Below are 25,208 nucleotides of genomic sequence, written 5' to 3' on the forward strand. Positions count from 1 at the left end.
GCGAGTGTGGCAGTCACTCCTGCAGTGACATTTGCCGCTCTTTCTTTCTGTCACAATCCCCTTCAACAACCGCCTGTCACGATCACTCAACACAAACCTTCGTCTGCGTCGTGACTTAATCGACGATGTTCTTCCTTTCCCCTGCAAGCGGCATGAATCGTCGGTACGGTGCTTCTTTAAACACAAAACACTTCGACTAACATTTTTACAGAAGCAGCTACCGTGCGAACTTCACCAGTCTACCCCGCTCGAATTTACGTAACTCCGACATATTGCACTCACAACTACAGAGAACACTTTTACGACCACAGCTGACACGTACAACGTGTTGACAGCACTGCACAGGTGCCTCTCGTGGTCACATACAAAGGCGTTACCTGCAGGCTTGGCTAGCGTCTCCATTTATATTCAAGCGTCCATTTCTCGTGGTCTTTCCGTATTTTTGCCCAACCTCTGCACTTTCTTCGGTTAATCAACCGTAATACGCTAAGCGTCTTGTGAACAGAGAACCATTCACTTATCAGTTCTAATCGTCAGTCGCGAATTTTTCGGGAACATTTACCATTACATAGAGGTAAAACAAACTCCCGTGATTAGTTATAATACAAATTGCAAAATGATTACACAAAAATCTGCTTCTGCGTAATCCATGAGCTCCATGCTCGTCCCGTATGTGAATCGACTTTACCCGTATGGGAAGTATATATAAATATAGCACATCAAACGAAAACACGGAAGTACTATGTAATAACATGCGGGATCTATCACGAAATTTTTACCCGAACAGGGCAGAAGTGGCTCAGTGGTAGCTCAAGGGACTCGCTGATTCATGTCCGTCCATCCGGCTGTGGCCTCCCGTGTGGGCTCCAGGAAAATGCTGCGATGCTTCGTCTCAAAAGGACGCGGTCGATTTCCTTCCCCACGCTGGGATTATGCCACGTCTCTAATCACTTTGTCGTCGACGGAACGTTAAACTCTAATCTTCCTTCCTCCCAGCCCGAGTGGCAATTTCCACTGTAAGGGTAGTTCGGAGCGCAATAGGAAGACGTGCTTCGACTAAGTTTCTTGTCGGCTCAGACCACGAAACGTACGAAGGAAGAAAACGTGTAACTGCTGGCGATGCCGAACTGTTCCACAGGGTTTCAGCTCCTCTATAATCCATCTTAACTCTTTGTACGTCGATGTATTTGATGAAACAGACCATGCAGAACCTGCACAATACTTACAGCTAAGCACGTTACTAGTGACTGAAGGCGTATGCAAGAAATGTGCATAAGAGTATAATAATCCTCTTTTGTCACTAAACCCTATAAAAGTATTCAAAAGGAAAATATTCAGCCACGTTCTGTTAAGCCCTATAAAACTTAGCCACGACACGCTGCTACGCGCCACAGCTTCACATTGTTGGTTACCTAGTGTATGACAGTAACAGTAAGGAGGCCTGCACCGAATTATTCAAAAAGATCTTAAACTGTACCCTTACAAAATCCAGTTGGTGCAGGAATTAACGCCACAGGACGTGAGACATAGGCTGGAGTTCGTTTATGATATTATTGAGTGCCCTTCGTTTAAGATCATCTTGTTCCCTGGCGAGGCTTATTTTCACCTAAACGGTCACGTCAATAAGTAAAACTGTCTCTTCTGCAGTGCAACGAATCCTAAACAGAAGCACGAGAAACCCCTTCAATCGCCAAAAGTTACTGTATGGGCTGCCATGCTGGCTCGAGGAATAACTGACCCGCACTTTTTCGAGGACGGGAGGGGTCTTGCAGTTACCGTGAATTAGAAACGTTATGTGTGTAGATAGTAAATGACTTGTTTGGTGCCTGAAATGCAAAACTTTCCTGGTTATAACCAGAGAACTTGGTTTCAGCGAGACACACGTCCAATCCGTCTGGATTGCGAGTTCTTGAAATTTTCCCTGGCATATTGATATTCAGGTGGGTGACATAATTTAGCACCCATGGAGTTTAGATTTGAGCCCCATGCATTTCTTCTTATGGGGAAATGTCAAATCTAAAGTGTATGTCAATAATCTAACTTCTCTGGAGAAACAGAAGGAAAATCTCCGTAGCAAGGCGTCAACCGTCCCAGTGTCTACATGCCCAGCCATCACGCAAAATTTTATTCATCGTTTAAATGACTGCCGTAGGCCTGCTGGATTTCATTCAAATGACACATTTTTAAGACCTAAATTCCCAAACTGTATACTTCAATAGTAAGTAAAGATTTTGTTGTTAGACTTCAAGCTTTATTTTGTTTTGTCACATCATATATAAACTCTCGTTTGAGACACACTATAAATGTTCTCGATGCGGCTCCGACAAACGTTTTAGTACGTCCGGAGATGCTGCGTGCTGCTTCGCAGATGCTGCTGCGTACGGAAGACCTAGTCGTACAGCTGTGCTCCAATGCGTCTATGCACGGTGGGGCTGTTCCCCCGCTGCCTGGGATACGTTTGACTCAGACAAGAGGTGAAACGTGCGGCGCACGCGTCAACGGCTGGTGGAAGAGCCAGCAGCGCCCGCTGTGAGTGGCGGCTGCCGGTGTTTTGTTCTGCGCAGCTTTGTGCCGCGTCGTATCAGCGCCCGCCCGCCACTGCCCGCCTGTTTGTACGTTTGTATGTATGTGTGTATGTATGAGCCAGAGCTGGCCCCCATTTCTCATCTCCGACCGCCCTGGACCTTTGCCCAGACAGCGCGCCACACAGTAACAGGCGGTGGCGCCCCCGGCAAACACCTACCCTGGCGCGTTTCCTCGTCTCTAACAAACAGCTCTCTCATAAAATCTCGTTGTGCAAACCGCGCCAAATCTGAGTTAAGGTTCGAGCTTTCGGAGATGATCACTATCTTCGTCGTCAGAAGATAACTACTGCTGATAGCGAGGTCTGCCTCCTTTACAGTGGCGTTCAAACTTGTCGTTGGTCGGACGGCATCGCTCAGTACTCCAGTATCGACTCTAACGTCACTCGAAGGCAGGGATTTGAATGCTAAAATGCAGGAAACTGGCAGTGAGGCAGTCCCCCCACTCCCCTCCCCACCGGACCACGAATTAATCACTCCCCACATATGACCTTAGGAATTCCGGTTTTTCTATTTTGAATAAGCTTTGCCTCATGTGCTCGTTTCCAGGCACCATTAAAACTGTTCGGCGCACGGACGAATTTGTGGGGCTTGTTTTAATACGGAATATCAACAGAGTGGGAGATTATAATCTCAGTGATTCCTCGAAATGAGCTCCTGATGCGAACGATCTTCAAAGAAATAAAACAAAAAACCCTTATTCTGAAGGCAATGTGTTGGCGTGATTTCCAATCGCCCTGCACCCTCAGTCAGCCTGGATGGGGAGGGCTAATGTATCTTTCCGCGGGGCCAGCCATTTAAGAACCACACACACACACACACACACACACACACACACACACACACACACACAGAGAGAGAGAGAGAGAGAGAGAGAGAGAGAGAGAGAGAGAGAGAGACTTTTAGGATATTTAGTCACCATTACTTTTTTACATTTCAAATTTCTGTGCCATCGACGATTATATTCCTTCAACACTTCAGGCCCTGGTTGCTACTGAGGATCATAATTCCTTGGAGGCTCGTTGACAGTAAAAATACTATTGCGACTTCCACGTGTAAGATGGTAATTAATATTCGATCGGACTTTCTTGAAAACAGATCTGCCGGTTCGACTTTTGAACAATAAAATACTTATACGGTACAGCGCGATGAACTATGCGTAGCTCTGCCTGCAAACGACGTGAGCACGACTATCCGACTCAGCTCTCTGTAACATATAAATCCATTATTTATAAAGCAGTGTTGTGATAGTAAAAGGTCAGTTACAACAACTGACAGAAATTTGACACAAGAATGAAATCATTACTATTTCGTAAAAGGACATAACAGAGGATTCGGCAACATTACCTCTTAATACATCGACGGCGAAGCCAGAAGTAAGTCACAGAAAGAGGAAGTCTCTACTTCCTTAAAAATTAATTTCTTCAATGAATGTCTCTTTTCTGTATACATTGGTTTTACCTTTCATATGTAGACTCTCTGAATTTTCTTTAATACTTTTTAAATAAGCGTTTACTTTATATACTACCTGTAATGTAATAGTTTTTAAATGGGTTGAAAGTTCTTCGCATTTTTCAGATACATTTTGCGAGGGGGCTTATTACCTCACTGTCGATTTCTCGCATTTACGCATGTGGATCGCGCTGTCCAGGTGACGTTAGTCCATGAATACAAGTTCGAACACCAAGCGGCGTCACCCTTCCAGTGACAAGCTTGAACGCCACTATACATGTGGCAGACCTCCCTCCCGGCAGACAATCATCTCCTGGCAGAAAAGACGGTGTTTACATGTCAAATGAAGTATATGGCACGAATTGTACAGTCAATATCTCAAAGGTCATGATTGGGAAAGTAGATATACGGGACGTCGAGTACACAGTCTTCTTCAAAACATGAGAGAGAGAGAGAGAGAGAGAGAGAGAGAGAGAGAGAGAGAGAGAGAGAGAGAGAGAGAGAACAAGTGAATCACTTTATCCCCAGCAAAGCAAAAGTTACCTTTATGACAGGACAGGCCAGTGGCCACAATACTTAGGGTTGAATAGGCAAACAATGATCAGCAGTAAATGACTGAGGTGGTACAGGAGCTTCTGAGCAGGCCCAAGTTGCATCTAGGAGGCCTGACCCCACGAAACACAGCCGGTCGGAGTAGCCGAGCGGTTCTAAGCGCTTCAGTCTGTAACCGCGAGACCGCTACGGTCGCAGGTTCGAATCCTGCCTCGGGCATGGAAGTGTGTGATGTCCTTAGGTTAGTTAGGTTTAAGTAGTTCTGAGTTCTAGGCGACTGATGACCTCAGAAGTTAAGTCCCATAGTGCTCAGAGCCATTTTTGAACCACGAAACACAGTTGTTAATTTGGAATACCGATACATTAAAGTTAGCGAACATGTAACAAAAAAAATATAAATATAGTAATGAACTACAAATGTTTCGAGTAGGTATTAACAATAGAGATATAAACACAGGTCTGAGAGAAATTTATCAGGGCGATCGAGTGAGTAAGTGTGCAGGTTTCAATGACGGTGCAGTGCAAGTACAGGTCAGCAGAGAGATCGCTGTGGGAGAGAATGTCGTGGCGTAATATGCAAGTGGCAGACGAATGAATGCTACATAATTTAAGAAGCAACATAGAAACACTATGAGTTCACTGAGGTGTAGTGTCGGTTGTTTTTGCGCTCATCAGTGTGAAATTAGTTTTATGCAGCTCTCCACGCTTGAACCTAACGTACTTTGGTCACAAAAATAAATTTTTGTAGAGATCATAATTTGATACGGCTCTCTCCAGAAAATTGCTATCAAAATCAAATAACTAGTCCAGCACAGCTGACTATCATTTTGTAGTACAGGTTTAAAGAAATATACGTAAATGATCACCGTTGATGAAACAGACACAGTCGAGATTGTAAAATTCTTTTCAAATGCAGAAAGTTCCATAATTAAATCCTTTTCTATCGTTTTGAGGGGCACTCAACACTTCCTATAATACACCAAAATGTGTTTCTGCAGGACACGTCCCGTCGTGAGTCATTGGATGCGACCCACAAACTGTGTCTCAAAGTACGTAATTGTGTTCAGTTACATTTCTATATCGGGTGTTTAAAAACATTCAGTATTCCATTCTGCTACCTAGGCAGTAAAATAACCAATGACGGACGGAGTAAGGAGGACATCAAAAGCAGACTAGCAATGGCAAAAGGCCATTCCTGGCCAAGAGAAGTCTACTGACATCAAATATCGGCCTTAATTTGAGGAAGAAAATTCTGAGTATGTATGTCTGGAGTACAGTACAGTATGGTAGTGAAACATAGTCTGTGGGAAAACCGGAACAGAAGAGAATCGAAGCATTTGAGGTGTGGTGCTACAGACGACGGTTGAAAATTAGGTGGACTGACAAGGTAATGAATGAAGAGGTACTGCGCAGAATCAGAGAGGAAAGGAATATGTGGAAAACAATGATAAGCAGAAGAGACAGGATGATAGGACATCTGTTAAGGCATGAGGGAATGACTTCCATGGTACTAGAGGGGGTTGTAGAGGGCAAACATTGTAGAGGAAGACGGAGATTGGAATAAATCCAGCAAATAATTGAGGACGTAGGTTGCAAGTGCTACTCTGATATGGAGAGGTTAGCACAGGAGAGAAATTCGTGGCGCGCCGCATCAAACCAGTCAGGAGGCTGGTGAAAAAATAAATAAATAAATAAATAAAAAGTAAAATAAAAAAATCCATATATTGACAGAACACTACACATGGACGCTGTCATGCATTCCTGAAGAGGTATGGGCACTTGTTCATCTACGCTACTGTGAAACAAAATCTCATCTGCTGGAAGCTCTTTGCTGCTACAGACAACCTCCAGAATGTGAGAACACATTCCTCTGTTATAGTCCATGGAGACAGCATACAGTAAACTTCCGTTATGTTATTACTGTAAACCGTAATCACATTTCTGAGTAAGTTCACCAGAACATAATACAATGACACCATCTCGTTGGTAAGTACAGAGAGAAACTACAGTAAAAAGACGTTTCACAGGCTTATAAAAACACAAGCCGTTTCCCTTAGGACTAATGTATTCACTGCTCTTACTCAGAACTGTGAATACAGTTTACAGTAATGACACTAACAGATATTTAATGCACGTCCTCTCCATCGAATATCACAGAGGTGTGTGTCCTTATTTGTTTACTAAATTCTATAGGTCGTTCGTAACAGCAAAGAACTTGCAGAAAAAAAAGATGTTTCACAGCAGCGAAAATTAACATGTACTCAAGCTCTTACCGTATGCATTTGATAGTGCGTGATTACAAGATAGTTTTTCGTTGTATTTGCCCGGACAACCATGTCTGAAAATACGAAATTTTTTCTAACGTTCTACCTATTATATAAGGTGAATCGCCTAAAACTTGCACAGCAGAAATTGCAAAAATCGAAAAGTGCTGCTGAGATGTGGTTTTCACAGAATGGATTGGTAGTCAGGGGCTCGTATTGTTAGCCGATCAACAGATTGTAATAATACATAGGAAGTATATTTATGTGAAAATGTACACTTTCTTTAAACAGTAATATGCCTATTGACATTAACCAGCTAAAGTATAATGAATTAAAATGTCAGTGCTCTTTGTTGCGGTTGCGAATCATTTACTGCACTCATGCTTATAAATTAAGGATATCTACATCTACATCTACACACCCAACGGTGTGTGGCGGAGGGCACTTTACGTGCCCCTGTCATTACCTCCCTTTCCTGTTCCAGTCGCGTATGGTTCGCGGGAAGAGCGACTGTCTGAAAGCCTCCCTGCGCGCTCTAATCTCTCTAATTTTACATTCGTGATCTCCTCGGGAGGTATAAGTAGGGGGAAGCAATATATTCGATACCTCATCCAGAAACGCACCCTCTCGAAACCTGGCGAGCAAGCTATACCGCGATGCAGAGCGCCTCTCTTGCAGAGTCTGCCACTTGAGTTTATTAATCATCTCCGTAACGCTATCACGGTTACCGAATAACCCTGTGACGAAACGCGCCGCTCTTCTTTGGATCGTCTCTATCTCCTCCGTCAGACCGATCTGGTACGGATCCCACACTGATGAGCAATACTCAAGTATAGGTCGAACGAGTGTTTTGTAAGCCACCTCCTTTGTTGATGGACTACATTTTCTAAGCACTGTCCCAATGAATCTCAACCTGGTACCCGCCTTACCAACAATTAATTTTATATGATCATTCCACTTCAAATCGTTCCGCACGCATACTCCCAGATATTTTACAGAAGTAACTGCTACCAGTGTTTGTTCCGCTATCATATAATCATACAATAAAGGATCCTTCTTTCTATGTATTCGCAATACATTACATTTGTCTATGTTAAAGGTCAGTTGCCACTCCCTGCAACAAGTGCCTATCCGCTGCAGATCTTCCTGCATTTCGCTACAATTTTCTAATGCTGCAACTTCTCTGTATACTACAGCATCATCCGCGAAAAGCCGCATGGAACTTCCGACACTATCTACTAGGTCATTTATATATATTGTGAAAAGCAATGGTCCCATAACACTCCCCTGTGGCACGCCAGAGGTTACTTTAACGTCTGTAGACGTCTCTCCATTGATAACAACATGCTGTGTTCAGTTTGCTACAAACTCTTCAATCCAGCCACACAGCTGGTCTGATATTCCGTAGGCTCTTACTTTGTTCATCAGGCGACAGTGCGGAACTGTATCGAACGCCTTCCGGAAGTTGATAATGTTGATACATGGTGAAACAACGCTCTGGTGGGCGGCTTGTGGGTTTAAATCACCTCGGGGTATGACAATGCGGTGCATTTAACCTGAGGTCGTCGCACGGTGGAGCTGGCAGCAGTCCACATAAGCAGAGGTGTGTTGGTGCATGTCAGCGTACGGTGCAGCGAGTAAGTGTGCAGACGTTTGCAGACGTGGTGAAGGTGACTGAGGGTTGAAAATTGCTCAAAGGACTAATATTGATGAAGTTACTAGAGGTAGAATACTAGCGCGACTGGAGGCTGGTCAAACACAGCAGGTCGTAGAACGGGCCCTCCGTGTGCCATAAAGTGTGATCTCAAGACTATGGGAACGATTCCAGATGATAGGAAACGTAACCTGGCGCTACAATACGGGACGTCCACAGCGTACAACACCACAAGAAGACCGATATCTCACGATCGGTGCCCACAGACGGCCACGGGGTACTGCAGGTAGCCTTGATCGGAACCTTGCCGCAGCCACTGGAACAGTTGTCTCCAGACACACAGTCTACAGACGACTGAGCAGACATGGTTTATTCGCCCGGAGACCTGCAAGGTGCATTCCACTGATCCCTGGTCACAGGAGAGCCCGTAAAGCCTGGTGTCAAGAACACAGTACATGGTCATTAGAACAGTGGTCCCAGGTTATGTTCACGGACGAGTCTAGGTATAAGCTGAACAGTGATTCTCGCCGGGTTTTCATCTGGCGTGAACCAGGAACCAGATACCAACCCCTTAACGTCCTTAAAAGGGACGTGTATGGAGGTTGTAGTTTGATGGTGTGGGGTGGGATTATGATTGGTGCACGTACACCCCTGCATGTCTTTGACAAAGGAACTGTAACAGGTCAGGTGTATCGGGACGTCAATTTTCACCACTAAGTCCGCCTTTCAGGGGTGCAGTGGGTCCCACCTTCCTCTTGATGGATTATAACGCACGGCCCCACCGAGCTGCCATCGTGGAGCAGTTCCTTGAAACTGAAGATATCAGGCTGATGGAGTGGCCTGCCTGTTCTCCAGACCTAAACCCCATCGAGCACGTCTGGGATGCTCTCGGTCGACGGCGCACGTCTTCAAACCCCTACGACACTTCAGGAGCTCCGACAGGCACTGGTGCAAGAATGTGAGGCTATAACCCAGCAGCTGCTCGACCACCTGATCCAGAGTATGCCAACCCATTGTGTGCGGCTTGTGTACGTGTGAATGGTGACCACAGCCCATATTGATGACGGGGTACATACGCGGGAAACAGTGGCGTTTTGTAGCACGTGTTTCGGGACGGTTTTCTGTGGACTTACAGATCTGTGTCATGTGTGTTCCCTATGTGCCTATGCTATTAGCGCCAGTTTAGTGTAATGCCACGTTGTGTGGCACCAGATTCTGCAACTATCCTTAATTTATGAGCCTCAGTGTAGGTATCGTATTTTGAAGTATTCCCACACCGATACTTGCACAACACCTGTAGTAGCACACACTAAAGAACAACGTAAGTGTATACACTAGTTGTCCTGAATCTGACCAGTAACGAGGCAGCTGCGTTCAAAATGACCACCGGCAGCGGCGATACACGCTTCCAGTCTGGTATGGCAAACTACTGTACACACGCTAGCATTTCAGCGGAGATACCCGAGCAGGCTGCAGTAATATGTCGTTGCATATCGTCGGATGTAGTTGCCATGTCCTTGTAGACAGCGTCTTTCAGCTTTCCTCACAAAAAAAAAGTCTGCGGGTGTCAATTCAGGGTCCTTTGCATCCAATCCCAACGATTCGGAAACAGTTCATGAAGACATGCTGTAGTTCTTTGTGCACTACAGGCTGGACAACCATCATGTAAGTACCACAGGTTCCTTCGAGTCTGCAGAGGAACATCAACTAGCATCCGTGGACGATGGTCTGTTAGGAGACTGCGATACTTGTGCGCGTTCAGTTCCGTCTTTGACATATGGGCCTATGTGCTGATCATTCACTGCGCTGCACCACACGTTTACACTCCATGGGCGCTGATGTGCCACCTGACGAAGCCAACGGAGTCTGTCAAAAGGCCAACACGCGTAGTGCATGTTTCGGCGGCTTACCTGGCCGAGATTGGTAAATGTGGCTTCACCTCTAAAGAAAATGTATGTCACATCTAGAATATCTTGCCTTGATGCCCATGTACAAAAGGTAACACGATTTTCATAATCCTTTCCATACAGCCCCTGGTGGAGAGAGATGTAACAGGGGTGGAACATATGTCGATGGAAATGCGTAGGACACTTGCCTGAACCATACCTATTCCTCGTGCGATTGCGCGGGAGCTAACGTGCCGCTCAACTGCACCACCAGCAGAACATTCATTTCCTCTTCTTCTGTCGTCACTTGTTCCCTTCTGTTACTTTGTCCAGGTGTTGTACTACAACTTTCTTGTAATTGGTTGAAGAGGTTGATTAACTGCCGAGGTGGTTGACATCTATTGGGATATATTCCCGCATATACCGCACAAGAACAAACTACATTCTTCCTACACATTCCCTACACCATGACCATGTCTACTTTTTCTGCACTGGTAAATCCTATAGTCCACTCGCGACCTGCTGTTTGGACTGTCACACGCTAACAGACTAGCGTGTAGCGAAGCACTCAAGGAAGACACACGCAGTCCGTAAGCAATCATGACAACATCGTAGCTGGCAGCTACGCTGGTTGAATGTCACAAAAAACTGTCGGTGACGAAAGTATCTCGAAAACGAGTCGTACTACAATGCTGCGACGAAGACCACTGACATTCTACTTTTAGTTTGTTAACGTCACTTTAAAAATTGCATGTTTGCACAAAAAAAATACATTTTATAAGTATTATTTGACTGTTGATTGGGTAACAAAGCGAGCTCTTGATTAAGAATCTATTCTGTGGAAATCGCACATCGTTAGCACTTCTCATTTCCGCATTATCTGCAGTGCAAATTTTAGGCGATTCACTCTTCATACGATGTTGGCGCTCCTTCTTGAACTGTACCCACTCCATGAGCGAAATATAGAACACTGCATGACATTAACGCAAAGTGTGTTTTTGAAATCTCTTGGTTGTATTCGAGTAGTTAAAGGATTGCGCATTTCATTATGGAATGACGCTTAGGTCAATATATGAAGAGAGTTGCATGTTCTCAAAATATAATATCGCTCTATTCTGTTTCCGCTTATGAAATGTAAACGAAGCTGACATACATTTTACACAGTAACGTGCGCCACAGGTACTTAAAAGAGGAAATGAAATTGATGTTAATTTCCCGTTATAAGTGCCCCCTCACTGCTCATGACACTGCCAGGTGCAATGCACAAAGTATCAGGGGACTATACATTTAATTAAAATTACAGGAGCATGATTATTAAAACAAGTCTAAAAAAATTTTAATTATAGGTGTACCTTAATTGCGATTGCCTGCAAGTTTAATAAACCCGCAAGTACTTAGACGTGTTTCTTTACTGTTACAGCATTGGTGGTATATAAGCGGGCATTAAATTAATTACAAAACAATCATAAGAATCCGTGTTAGAGTTTATACGAAAATATCGATGCGCATTGTTTTGTAATGGTACGAGATTTCTCCATAGCTTTCTTGGTCAGCACAAGGGATACACATAAGTGTATCTGTTAAATATTGTCTTGTTTGTGCATCGTAACATGTTTGTTTGTCTGGTTTCTAGAAACGATTTTCTATTCTACGTCACACGAGCGACGCCGGAAGCACCGACGGCGGTGGCAGTCTTCAGCCAACCGACGAGCCGTAGTCGCATCTGGTCGACGTCGCCATCCATTCGACGGTCACGGGTAACAAGATTCCTCACGCGTCAATTCACGATTGCGACGTTTTTTGAAGAAATGAAATGCGATGTCGTGTAATTTTGAACTCTGTGCTGTCAGTCTGTATCAAGATGGTTGTGATATAATGTAATGTACGCCAAGAGGAGTCATTTCTTATCTTGTGTGACTCATGTTGAATGAGGAGAATGAAATAAAATTATGAAGAAGTGTGTAAAGTTACCATGAACAGTTTTGACTTGCTTTCAAAGACGAAAGGTTTGATGTCGTCTGAAATATTTGAATCTATTAAGAGGTAACAATATTTCTTCCAATTGCGAAGAATTCGTAGAGAAGTAAAGTCAATTCGTTCGCCACAAAGTTCGCAATAGGTAGCGTCATTGATATTTGTCGTAGTTTACTTAAAGTAATCCGCAGTAAAACTAAAATTGAAACAGTAGAGAAAAAGGACCTTGTTGTGTCAGACAGAAGAAATTTTAGGCACAAAATCCGCAACTGGACAGTTGGCCAGGCAGAGAAATGCAAGAAAATCAGGACAACGCGATCTATCGAGCAGAAAAGAACTCTTTTTGAGAGAGTGTAATTAGCGGTGTGGACACAACAAAGGAGAAGCCTAATAGGTCTCTGGAAGTGGCCTTTGTTGCGCATCGTGCGGTCCAGCAGGTCCCAGAAAGGAATGATGAATCGCAGTAACTGATGCTAATCAATGGAGCATGTGCAAATGACTAGCCTGCAGTTATCACAATGTCGTAATTCTTACTACTATTTGAAGAGCTATAACAATGATGGATTACATAAAGATACAAAAGAAACAAATCGGGATAAGTAGGAGTAGGACACACACACACACACACACACACCAAGGCTTCCGTACAAACTTCATTATATAAATAGTTACCGGGAATCGATATCGATACAGGCAACATACACATCTATCCATTCCCGAGAAAAAAGGTTCTCAACAGGACAGACAGACAGATAAATTTGTTGTTTTTTTTTCGTACGATATAAATACAGATTAATAATTTTCGGAGTCTGCCCTTTCCTTGTACTGTGAAACCTTGATTTTTAAGAAATATCTTGATTCCAGGTCAATGGGAAGTATCCTATAGATTTTGATGAATGACTTAGCGAGTCACATAAATGGCCTTATCTTTTGATTTCATCGACTTGGAAGTATCGATTTTTTATATCACCTAGGAACCTTAGCTCTTAATACGCGACATCAATTTAAATACATTTACCCGTTCCTGAGAAAATGCATTTTTAACAATTTGACACACTGACGGAAGGACAAGAGTGATCCTGTAAGAGTTCCGTTTTTAACGGTTAGGGTACGGAATCCTAAAAAGAGTAAAATGTTTCTCCTGAAATTCGGACACAATCTGATTGGATCATGCTACGAAAATAAGGGTAATAAGGTAGTAAATAAAAGTTTCAAAGTTATCAGTAAAGGTAGCACTAAGTGGCTATCAAAATGTTCCTCTCTTTTTAGCGCGTTTTATGGCAAAGCAACAGCGTGAGTCTGAATTCAGAATTTAAGGCAGCAATTTCGTTGCTGGAGCGAGGAGCGGCGCCACCCGCACGCAACCCAACCACAAGCGGCTGACCAGCAGGCGCAAGCGACGTCTTATCACTGACTGTGGTGCGACACGCGAGGCGGACCCGCTGTGGAAAAAAACCGGGCTTACGTCGGACGGAGGACTGGCGCGAGAAAACGCTTAGCTTGGCGCTTATCTCTCTCGATCCGGCATGCAATAGCTCACGCTCGCTCACTCTCTCTCTCTCTCTCTCTGTTAAACACACACACACACACACACACACACACACACACACACATACACACAGAAAGGGATCATAAGATCTATACAGACACACCATGCGCTTTTTCCAGGAGATGTCGGTAACTTCTTCTTCTTGTTTCGTACATGCCAACTGAGGGCCACGACATTCAACTGATGTGTAATGAGGTCGTTTTCATGTTAGTTCAGTATATGCTCATCCTCTGACTGTGTCGTTCCTCCCTTCCTTTTCTCCAGGGCGCCACTGTCTCCTGTTTCGGTTGTTTCTCCCGGAACCTCACTCGCCGAAGCATTCTCCTGACAAATATCCGGTCTTTCAGGTCACTTCCTATACCTCTCCATTTCCTGCAGATCTTTTATCCCTTCCATCAACCATAGTAACTTAGTACTCCTATCAGCACGCGAGAACGTACTCGTCAACCTACTGTGATGAATCCTGTAGACGTGTCCTCAGAAGGCCTAGCCGTGTCCGTTGTTTTTTCAGAGTATTAGTACAGCTGATTTGGTCGTCCTTTACATTTGCTATCTTTCTCAACTGGTCGCTCTGCCTCCCTCATTATCTTTCTCTACTGACATTTTGGTTTGTCCGGGAGGCCCTTCCTGTTCAGTACTTGAAACTCTCAAGCTTCAGGTCGGATGACACTCTAGTGGTGCTTACAAGACAGTCTGCAAAAACGCTGTGCAAGACGTCGCTGTCATTTTTCCACTTCACTGAATTTATATAACTTAAGTAAGTGGATGGTAGTGTCTATGATCAGCTATAGACCTTAGTAACTGTTCACAAAGAGTCTGGACTGTACATGAATTTTACATTTACAAAATGCTAGCTTAATCACCAATATCTATTGGTAAATGCTCAGCGTAAGGTGATTTCACAATTTTTATTGCTACGTAGTCTTACGTATTTGCATCATGTCACATATACTTGTAAAAAGACTGAACTGAGTGATCTACTAAATTCATTGAACTTCCCATTGAATTTTGTCTCCATAAGCAATGCCCTCTATTTTTTTATGTGATGGAGGTCCTGTTGTGGCCACAATACAATTAACTGTACAACAAATGTGACTGATTATGTACTAATCTTGTGGCTAGTTTGGTATCTTTGAAACCACCTCTGATTTCCCAACCCCTCCTCCAACTGCTGTCCTCCCCCTCACTTGTCCCGCCCCCCTCCTTCATTCTTATTCCTCAATGTTATCTTTCTTTACTTCACCCTTTCCCATCCCCCATACCCATCCTCAATTTACCCTCAATATACCCCAGCCGTCCCACATTTTCCCACTCATTTTTTGTATCTCTACCCCTATCTATTATGACGATTTGCTCTTATCTTATTTCGCTTTATTCTCTGTGCACATGAAAAATAATATATGTGAAAATGGAGTCTGTACTTAATGCACACCCGCTGGGTTACATGCAACTTTTGTTGCTAATCAAGGAATCTTATGTAATTCAAAGGTATTCATAATGCTGTCCACGACCAACTGCATATAGTAGCTGATATTTGCAAAGAGGCTAGGCTCTAGACATTTTAAATAAACTCTCCAGTTTTTTTTCTGCAACCACATACGTCATATGAAGCATGAAGTGCAATTATTGTGCACAATTCGCAGTCAATCCACCACATACATACGTTAAAGAACAATATAAAGTACTTTTACTCATTTCGTATCAGCTTCGTTTGCATTTATAACTTGTCACATGCTTTTGTACATACGTTTAACTGATATATAAATGCTGAATTTTGTTACCATAAGCAGTGCCAGCTGCCGGCTTGTGATGTAGCTCTGCTTAGTACTTTTTCCCATAAGCAGTGCCTTCTGTCGGTTTGTCTTGTCATTCCACTCAGTTCTGCGAGTATTCAGTTAGTTGTAAGACACATGTAACAGAAAAATCATTAGTCTGATGGTTCCGACGTTTAATTCTTTAAATTTTTTAAAATTTCATTGTTCAAGCTGCAGGTAATTGGCAATCATTACGGTAGCGCTCTCTTGTAACCGTCTTGAACCAAGCCCACCTAGCACTACGATCAGTTCGCACTTAGCTGCGTTTCACAGCAGATGCCGAGGCACAATGTACCCATATGTCAACAAGTAAACAGTTTTTGAGCATGATTTTTTTACTATCAAAACTTGGTACATTCACTGTGATATTAATGTAATCAGTACTTATTTATGATACTGAGTACACAGTTGTTTTAGCCTTTGGAAATGATGTAATATCGAAAAGCATAAGGCAATTTTCATCAGATAAAAAGTGTGTATTAGACAAGCGAAGCTTCAAGTCTGGTTCATTTTCGTGTTATGGGCGATAAACTTTTTGTTAAAACTGCTCTTGAACAGTTGGTATGCCAATTCCAGCTTGTTTACTCCTATTGATACTGCTATTCTGTGGGTTCCAGTCATTCTCCCTGATAGTTAAACCTTCTTCTCGATTTCTCCCAGTTCCAGGTGCAGTGTGGAAGGCGAATCACTTTTGTTCATGATGCATTGTGTTTTTGCAAGTGACATACTGAGCTCTATCTTTCCTGCTTATCGCCTGAGAACACTGAACGGATGTTTCTACAGAAGTGCCAGGTCGTCGGCAGATGCCAGGTAATTTATATCGAGCCCACTGTGGTTGTGCCCCAGACAGGCAGCATTTGGAAGTCCCTGGTTAGCTAACTCCTTTCACCATAATTTTATTACATTGTCCATTGCACAATTTAAGAGGCGAGTCGATTTAAATTTTATATGCTGAGACTAGTTGCCGGTATCTACACAAGACACATGGGTGTTGCAGCGAAGGCTACACTGAATCACCGTGGTGTGTTCTTCGAGAAGAGGCGCTACAGTCTGGAACCGCGCGACCGCTACGGTCGCAGGTTGGAATCCTGCCTCGGGCATGGATGTGTGTGATGTCCTTAGGTTAGTTAGGTTTAAGTAGTTCTAAGTTCTAGGGGACTGATTACCTCAGAAGTTAGGTCCCATAGTTCTCAGAGCCATTTGAACCATTTCTTCGAGAAGGAAACGGATCGTTGGAAGTTTTCGCCACTTGTGTGTATTTTCTCCATAAGTACTGTGCCCCATGCGAATCCAGTTTAAACTTTTACATGTATCGCGGATGTGTCTTGAAAACAGATTATAAGATGAAATCAGCAGATATAAAACAAAGGTAATGGAATGTAATCGAATTAAATCAGATGACGTTGGACCGATTAAATTAGGAAAAGGGACACTACAGGCAGTCGACGAGTTTTGATATTAAGCAAAATAGCTGATGACGGAATAAGTAGAGACGATATAGTCACCATACTGGGAATAGCATGAAAATAATTTCAGAAAACTGTAACTTTTCAGCTTTAATGCTCAGCGTAACTTTTCAGCCATATAAAAGTACAACTTTTCAACTATAATATTCATTGTAACTTTTATGCTTTTGCTAACATTTGAAACGAAAGTTTTACTTTTGCATTTCAGTTAAACCTTCAGATTTGAACCGGACTGTATATTTTATGTATATAACTCTGTGTTTAAAGTACCTTCGTGCATAATTAAGTACATGAAGTGCAATTATTATGCACAAGCCGCAGTCAATCCACCACATGTGAATATTAGGTTGCTGTATAAACTTTGTACATAATCTCAGTATTTAGATTTCCAATGAAAAACACCGATCCACTGAACTAAATTATACTAGAATGTACTTTAAACCAGTTATTGTTTCACTGAATGTAATCTGAACTGATAATTGCTATTCCCAAGACACAAGACAATGTTTAATTCTAGTCCTGATAATTACTTGGCTTATCTGTGCGAGAACGCTTACACCGGCAGCTGCAGTGCAGTCGTTTCTCTGAAATATGCTCAAATAAATCACGCTAATTTTGATATTACTTAAATACAACTTTCGGAGTGCAGTGAAAGTAATAATCATATCTTGCGAGCTGTAAAGCGAGTCCGAATTGCAATGATTTAAAACTTTTGGATAGCTCAGTATCGAATAATTTGATAACTTGATTTAGTTATATATTAACCAGCTACATTAAAACAGTTGTAACAAGCGTGCATCATTGATAATGGTTACTGTAACGTGAAAAGCAAACAAAAAGCTCTTGAAATTAATTCTTCAGGAAAAACCTATTGCATTCACGAAGTTAACTCTTTAAACAAAATTTACATTCAGTATTTCAAAATAAAAAGGGGTAAAGATCGATTTCATTCTTTCTTGAATGTATGCCTATTCTCCACTACATGAAGCAACAATGCAAATAGTCAAAAAATGACAGTTATAAAAATTCAGGACCCAAAAATTGAAAGTGTTCCTCAAACGCAACATCCCATTTTGTACAAAGCTAGCGCATGCGGCAAATAACTTCTGTCACACACCAACCTCCAGCAATAGCATTCCGAACTCAGGCCTCCACGCCTGCATCACCGAGCGCTCGATACCGCAGTATTTCTCACGCGGACTGACTGCCTGACAACAACATAAACTTTGGAATCCAGGGGTCTGCTTTATACATACACGTAGATAAAGTGTTCACTGTGGCAAACATCTAAAAAAACTTTCACTCCTCATATTGTAACGATTTTACAAAATGACGACAGATCATTATTCCGCTCCATTTTAGCCTGATGCAGCAAAAGAGGTTTGATGTTCCAAACATAGAAAACAGTCTCTGTTGCAAATGTTTCGCTCAGTTGCATCTATTGATTATGTGCAACAAGTAACAATGATCTTGTTATACAACTGTTTATTTGCGATCAATAGCATTACGAAGCTTAAGTTGAGAAGTGAAGCTATTCATTTTCCTTAAATAGCGAAGATCACGTTGTGCGGATTATCGGCACGATTGTGTTCCGGCCGCGAGTGTTGAAGGTCGACATTGGCCTCGCCAGAGATACTGAGGCACCGAGTTGGCGGCGTGTGACCCTCTGGCGGCGAGGAGAGGATGGTTGTAGAGTACCGAGCGAGAAGGGCAGAACGGCAGAGTGTTGGGGGCCGGATGGTCCGAATTTTATATTAATAATTTTGGCACTGTGTGGTAATGAAATGATGGTGAAACCGAGACGCTTGGGAATTCAAAGCTGCTGTGGAACGATAACCCGTGGGCTCTGACATTGTATGGTCGCAATTTACGGCGAGCTGTGGCCGATGTCGTTTGTGGGTGTTTTCCCACGGCAGATAAAACAATACAGCGTGGGCCCAACATGAACACTCTGTGCTGTAGCATTTTAGCCCTCAGTAAGGATGTCATGATATTGGAGAAGAAAGCAGTGGAATACGGTACGTGTATTAACCTTTCAGTGACTTCTGCGGTGTTGGTTTACTTAACTGTGTGGAAAAATGGCTCTGAGCACTATGGGACTTAACATCTGAGGTCATCAGTCCCCTAGAACTTAGAACTACTTAAACCTAACCGACCTAAGAACATCACACACATCCATGCCCGAGGCAGGATTCGAAACTGCGACAGTAGCAGTCCCGCGGCTCCGGACTGAGCGCCTAGAACCGCTAGACCACCGCGGCCGGCAACTATGTGGAGAATGAACAGTAACTGTGATGTTGTTTGCAACTGTTATTGGTTGAGAATTTATTACCCGATTAATCAAAGGAACAGTTATTTAACCAACCTTTCTATGAAGTGATTTTGTTTTTAAGTGAACTACTATTAATAAATTACGTAAATCAGTAATGTTGCGTAAGCAGTTATTCAAGGCTCTCATATCCATTAGCCAATCAACCATGGCCAGTTGGAAGCGGGCATTGATGTAACATTAGGGGACTAGGGTCTATTTGTTAAGTTGTGGCAACGCTAATCCTGTTGTTTATTATGCTTCAAAACAGAAAACTGGAATTTTTCGTGTGATATGTAATTACTAACAAAAATATGTGCATTGGTACATTTTTAAGCAATTTAGGTTCGAATCGTTCAAATGGCTCTAAGCACTATGGGACTTAACATCTGAGGTCATCAGTCCCCTAGACTTAGAACTTAAACCTAACTAACCTAAGTACATCACACACTTCCATGCCCGAGGCAAGATTCGAACCTGCGACCGTAGCAGCAGCGCGGTTCCGGACTGAAGTGCCTAGAACCGCTCGGCCGCAGCGACCGGCTTTATTGTACTGGCTGAAGTGTCTAGTCACCCATAAATCAAATACTAATTCCGCACAACGTTACTCATATTTAAAACCATTGATATAACCGCATTAAACCGGAAAACCGCAGCCATCAAATGGTTCAAATGGCTCTGAGCACTATGGGACTCAACTGCTGTGGTCATAAGTCCCCTAGAACTTAGAACTACTTAAACCTAACTAACCTAAGGACATCATCACACACATCCATGCCCGAGGCAGGATTCGAACCTGCGACCGTACCGGTCGTGCGGTTCCAGACTGTAGCGCCTTTAACTGCTCGGCCACTCCGGCCGGCACCGCAGCCATCAAATATAGATATAAGGGACCCTGAAATGGCAAGTGGAAACGTCTAATAACGGCGTAAAATTGCAATATCAATAACAAATTAATATTCACGCTTGGCGATAACCAATTAGCAAACAATGGTAAGTGACGCAATAAAAGGTGTCCGACGGGTCCGCCGTTCAGTTTCGCCACATATCGGATTTTTCCGGAACACTTTTTCTTTTCGCAGTCTATATTGTCTATTAGATAATAACTCTCTTTTGTGTGACATAAAATTAAATGTAGGAAACACATAACTAGTGAAGACAAAGAGACAAGTAAGACAGTACACATTACTTCAGTACTCAGGTCCCAGCATTTTTTCTCCCGAATCTTGCTAGAGTTTTACACGGCGTGCTTTCCTTTCTGCGAAAGAATCTACTGTATTAACTCAAACATAGCAAAAGTTTTGCTACATGAAAAATCAAAATGTCGAGGTCTATTACTGTATTAGCTTGAAAGTTATTTATTTAAATTTTTACGTAAACTGAAATAACTGAGAAGGTGAAACTTCTACTTCTTTACTTAAATTGCTTAATGCAACTGAACCTTCTAAAACTGAAACTAAACGTATTGTCTTTATCATTTCAACACTGAACTACAGTATTCTCCCTGACCAATACAGCTCAAACTTATTCTATTCATTTATGACCGACAACATACAAACGCAATGCAATCTGACCATTAATTGACACAAAAGAATGGGCCTGAATTAGAAGAAATCTTGACAATAACCCATACGTTTCGTAAGTCACTTACCTCACAGAAAATCTTCATGACACGAACTGCAGCATACAGCCTGCCAAATAAAAATATTCTAACTACTGTAGGCTCTAACTACTAACAGGCAAGTGCTTAGCAAGGAAAGATTTTGCTGCAGAGCAAACAATGTATTGAGCAGATATTACCTTAATTATGCGACATCCAGTTCCAAACATTATATAATCGTCCGTGATATCCAGTTCCAGAAATTATATAATCGTCAATAATACGATTACTCACATTTTACAATCCACGTCCGACCAATATTAAGTCTCCATGGCGGACACACGCCCAGACCGTCCGCCCGCGCTAACGCTGCTTCTGACCTCCATCACGGCTAACTACGTAACTTGAAACTGTGAGTCCGACCAGCCACGGAGTCTCTTACAGAGGGCACACAGCGCTGTCAGTGATATTACTGCAGTCAAAAGCGCTGCCAACACACAAACATATAAGCAGGGTACATACAGGCTGTTAATACGATTACAACCGAAGACTGGTGTGATTTCTCGATTTCATTACGTCTATTTTGCCACTGTCTGCTAGATGAAACGAAATAAGCCATTCTAATATTGCAGCGATTGCAACACACGCCAAATAAGCGAGACTGTGTTGGCACAAATGGTAATTTTTGCCTATCTCACTTACGTAAATAACTCGACGGAATATAATTCGCAAAGTAGCGATGTCAAATGCCTATCAGGTCTACTACAAGCAAAAAGTTTTATGTTAGGAAATAGCTTTACATTTCATTCATATGCAGCAGTTTCTGAAGCATGAGATCGAAAAGTAGTGGTAGTACGAAATTTTTATGTAAATTTGGAATCGTCATATTCTTCCATATAGTTTGTGTGATGTCCCCGCTTCTTGTCCTACCTCCTTGTAAAAAACAATCTTATCATCACTAATTCTGTAACTATTCCTCCCAGTATCAACGGTTTAGTTATCTCGCGTTTATTCTCCACGTTGGGCGTGATTAAGTATTTTCTGCCCTATTCCGAGAATAAAATTAAGCGGCTTCTAACCGGGGGCTGTGCAACTGGCTCTTAGTAGTGCAGCGACCTGAAAGAAATATTCTTTCAGAATTTCATTTTGTTGGACACACCGAGAAGATTATATATAATCTTTCTTACCTGTAATTCCCGTTTATTTCCACTCTGGTAGTCTGAATCTGTGGATTTCTCTAATAATTATAACAACGCTGATGATTCGCACACCCAGTCAATCACATGAACAGACAACTATTGGCAGTCACCCGATCAGGTTTATTCAGCTCACCTCGAATAGCCGCGTCCCTTTTTATTTGCGGCAAACCTTCTTACTTCTAGATGCGACATTCAAAAACCAACTTATGATTCAGTCACGAATCAACTTAGAATGTATTAAAAAATGTTCAAAAACCAACAGGGGTGCGTTTCAAAATCATATGAACAATCGACAGACCAACGTGAGCGTTGGATGCTAGGATCTTTATGAAACAAGATGGCGGCCCCTGAAATTGCCACCTGGGACAGATACCCCGGTTTGCAGCGCCTCCTCCCCCCCGGTCTCTCTCCGCCGGGCATGGTCCGATGCTACCGTTCTCGGTTGCGTGACAGTAACGTTCCCAGGCAGGAACTTCCCGTGTAACGTCAGCGGCATCCGCTCGCGCCGGTGGCGACTCGTTAAGACGAGCTGCCGCAGCGCGGGTCTGCGTCAGAACGCCGTTATTGGCGGCTCTCGGATGTCTTAAGAGGCGGCGTGGTACAGACGCCCGCGGCAGCGCCGGGCGCTGTTTGCCGAGTCAACAGCGGCCCGGCCGCCAGCACCACTCAGCGCCAGCTGCCTGGCTGCTCTGCTCTGCTCCGCGATGAATGCAAGCACACTGCCAGAGACACCCGCTGCAGAGGTACTCGAGGTGGAGGCTGCTGCATCGAGCGACATCGACGGATAAATTCTTCACGGTAGATGTTAGAGAGCTTTACTCTCGGACAGAATTTAGCTCACTAAGAGGCCGCCATGCAAACAGACGTCTCAAGGTCATCTCACCATCGTACAGCAGTGGCAATGGTAACTTAAAATGTTAATAAAAATTAGACATCTCTAGTTTTACCGTCGATTATGATGGAGTACTTTCGAAAAAAGAATACTTGCCAGATACATCGGAAAAAATCAAAACGAATGTCACAAGATATTTTGAGGAAAAGTAACTTCTTACTTCAACCCGGACTGATAAAAAAAAAGACACATGAACATTTTCAGAACCAAGCACTGCATGAGACGAGATAAGTAAAACGGTTACGATGTAAAAAATTAAAGTACTGTAAGAGATATGAAATTGTTCCCCCTGTGCAACGAAAAATGTCGTCGCTCATAAATATGCATTTCTTGGGACCTTGTAACACTTCCAGCGAGAAGGTTGTTACGAAAACTATAAAATTAATTTTGGTATCATGTGAGACCTCTTTATCGTACAGTGTCACCTACGAACCCATTTTATCTACGAGAGACTCGTAGTATTTATACGCCGCAGCTAGTATTTTAGTTCCTACGACTGGCCTTAATATGAGCTAGAATATTCCCTGCCTCCCGTATATTTTTTATTTGTAGCTCTTACTGACATTTTGTCACTGCACCCATCAACAAAATCGCCGATATTCGCTGCACGACAGTAACTAAAAGTGCTTTTAGGCCAACAGATATGTCGTAGTCAACCAAAACGTATTTGTCCGTATCATTTTGTGAAACCCAAGTTTTATCATATTACAAGACTGTTGTCCTCAGCACGCAAAGACTTCGTTTCAGAACAGCAACAGCCTCGGTTCCGAGACGCGTTTCACCCTCTTGGGACATTCAACAAATTGTGTGAAAGTATCTGCATACGCAATAATTTCGCAACCGAGACTGTTTGTTATGGTACGCTTTTAAATCAGTTTCTGTAACAGCCTGCCACAATGGAATGGGAAATTTTTTACAAAACTTCGTTCTTGATGCTGCAGTGTCACAGCATACCCTTAAAATTTTTCGTCCATCTGTACATTATATGAATCAAAAAGCAATGACCAGAGAAGCACAGCCAGAAAAATTTATTTTTTCAAGTAGAAAACCCCATATTTTTCTATCCCTCGAATATTCTACCATAGTGTAGGGGTATAGCTGTATGTACTAAAGCCGTGGCTGAAATCGACAGCTTGGTATATTTCCGTTCTCTTTTCTGTCCCTTTCGTGGAGAATCGAAACACGTGATCACATGTTGAGATTACCACAAGGTCGTGTCATTTTATCAACTTGCGCATAGTTTTTACTATTCCTAGATTCATCACTGTTGGCCGGATCAGAAAACAAAAATATCTTTATTACTTTCTACAGGACAGCCTTAGTTTGTTTTCAGCTGTCTTGTCGTTTAAGCACACGAACAGGAGCAGCGCTAAACTGCCATACACACGTGAGGGCACTGCACCGCGGAAGGCAGAAACTACACGTGAACGCAAGATATCACACGGAGACACTGAACATCCAGCTGGCGCCGACCAGCTGCAGTGTTAACGGCGTATAGCGTATGATGCGGGCAGTACACGGCACTCATCACCTGCTATGTTCTAACTGTTCGGTGTTGTGTAAGCTATTAAGATCAATGTCGGTAAGGTGTGGAGTCCTGACTTTAATGTCCGATATTTAAGAAAGTTAATATTGGACTTTTCCTTTTACAGCTCTCTCCATCGTATTTACAAAAAATGAGCGTCTGCGGACTGCAGACAGAAGGCGTCACCTTGAAGTGTCTGACTTAGTGACGGTCTGTTTGTAGCAGAATTCTTCTTCACGAACAGACCTCTCAACAGCGGGAAACAGTCAACACAACGCGGTGTAGAAGCGAGAGTATTATAGCGTAGGGTTTAGAGGTTTCTAGTTTTAACGCTTCATTGACGGTATCCAGAGACACACAACGCGATAGCCATCTCCGCTGATGACACAGCAGTCCTTACTCAGGACTGGCAACCATGAAACATTAACTCAGAAAAGTAGACAGTATTCACAACTGTCGATGCATGGTAGGAGAAGTGACATGTTAGTGAG

This window comes from Schistocerca serialis, chromosome 4 (assembly GCF_023864345.2).
Source record: "Schistocerca serialis cubense isolate TAMUIC-IGC-003099 chromosome 4, iqSchSeri2.2, whole genome shotgun sequence".
Classification (NCBI taxonomy): domain Eukaryota; kingdom Metazoa; phylum Arthropoda; class Insecta; order Orthoptera; family Acrididae; genus Schistocerca; species Schistocerca serialis.